Here is a 1,969-nt window from a genome sequence, read left to right on the forward strand (position 1 = left end):
TACAGTTTATCTACTAGTTGAAATAATGTACTCAAACCAAAATGAAGAGTCTGTGTCTTTCTGTGGTTGTCTGTGCCTCTTTTAAGAAGGCAAAATCTCCTAGTGTGCTTTATAGAAGACAGTGACTGGAGAGTAGCTGCAGTTATCAAGTTAAATGAGTCTTCCAATTGTGAAAACTGTTGGCTTTATTGTTGCCTTGGAGGTGAAAAATTCACAATTTACCAATCCTGCTCTTTGTACTAAAGTTTCCCACCCTTCCTGAATGTTCTCTTTTAAATATATTTTTATCCATTCCATGAATTATATCAAATTAACTTAGGTAGATTAACTTAAGACTTTTACCTCAATTCCTCTGCTATATGAGACAATTACTCCTTAGATAATATATATTTTAAACTCATATTGTGCTTGGAAATGAACTCCTAGAGTATTATTTTATAAATATTCACAATTATATGTACATATGCGCTTTTGTGCTATGATTTATCTTGAAATGTAGACACTCATATTGCAAAAATAATGCTCAGCATCTCCCAGTGGTTGCATCTTGCATCACTGTAGTGTCATATCAAGTTCAAGAAACTTATGTTCATATAGTTCTGTTTCTACACTACACACTGCTGAGTTGTTCCAGTTTTAACACTCTCTCATTTGTATTTGTGTATGTGACTAGTTCTATACATCTTGATCTCATGTGTACACATCTGATCACCTCCAGGTTCAAGACAGAGTTGACCTTCACCAGAGAGGTGATGGATGACTTGATGATTGTCCTATCCCCAGTGCGGCATAAAGTTTTCATGATTTCTAGCTAATACAATTAGTTATGGTGAGTTTTTTTTTATTGTAAACAAATGGGATACATGTTGTTTCTCTCTTTGTACATGGAGTAAAGGCATACCATTTGTGTAAATATAAATTTACATAGGATAATATTGTTTGATTCATTCTGTTAGTTTTTCCTTCCCCCACCACTCCCACCCTTCTTTTCCATCTATATAATCCATCTTTCCTCCATTCTTGCCACCCTCCTTAACCCTAAACCTAAACTCAACCCTAACCCTAATGCTAACCCCTCCAACCCCCCATTATATGCCCTCATCCACTTATCAGTGAGATAATTTTTCCTTTGGTGTGTTGAGATTGGCTTATCTCACTTAGCATGATATTTGCCAATTTCATCCATTTGCCTGCAAATGCCATAATTTTATCATTCTTTATGGAGGGGTAATAAGGCAGAATATATATATGCCACAATTTCTTTATCCATTCATCAATTGAAGGACATCTAGGTTGGTTACACAATCTGGCTATGGTTAATTGTGCAGCAATGAACATTGATGTGGCTGTATCTCTGTAGTATGATGATTTTAAGTCATTTGGGTATAGGCTGAGAAGTGGGAGAGCTGGGTTAAATGGTGGCTCCTTTCCAAGATTTCTAAGGAATCTCCATACTGCTTTCCAGAATGGCTACACTAATTTGCAGCTCCACCAGCAATGTATGACTGTACCTTTTTCCCCACACCCTCTCCAACATCTATTGTTGCTTGTGTTCTTGAAATCGTCATTCTAATTGGAGTGAGATGGAATCGTAGGGTAGTTTTGATTTGCATTTCCTTTATTACTAGAGATGTTGAACATTTTTTCACATATCTGTAGATTGCTTGTTCATCTTCTTCTGTAAAGTGTCTGTTCATTTCCTTAGCCCATTTGTGATTGGATTATTTTTATTCTTGGTGTAGAGTTTTCTGAGTTCTTTATAGATTCTGGAAATTGGTGCTGTATCTGAAGTATGAGTGCAAAGATTTTCTCCCACTCTGTATGCTCTCTCTGCACATTACTGATAGTTTCCTTTGCTGACAGAAAACTTTTTAGTTTGAATCTACTCCGGTTGTTGATTCTTGCTTTTAATACTCGTGCTATGGGAGTCCTGTTAAGGAAGTCTGATCCTAAGCCGACATGTTGAAGA

The sequence above is a fragment of the Sciurus carolinensis genome, unplaced genomic scaffold (assembly GCF_902686445.1).
Source record: "Sciurus carolinensis unplaced genomic scaffold, mSciCar1.2, whole genome shotgun sequence".
Lineage (NCBI taxonomy): Eukaryota > Metazoa > Chordata > Mammalia > Rodentia > Sciuridae > Sciurus > Sciurus carolinensis.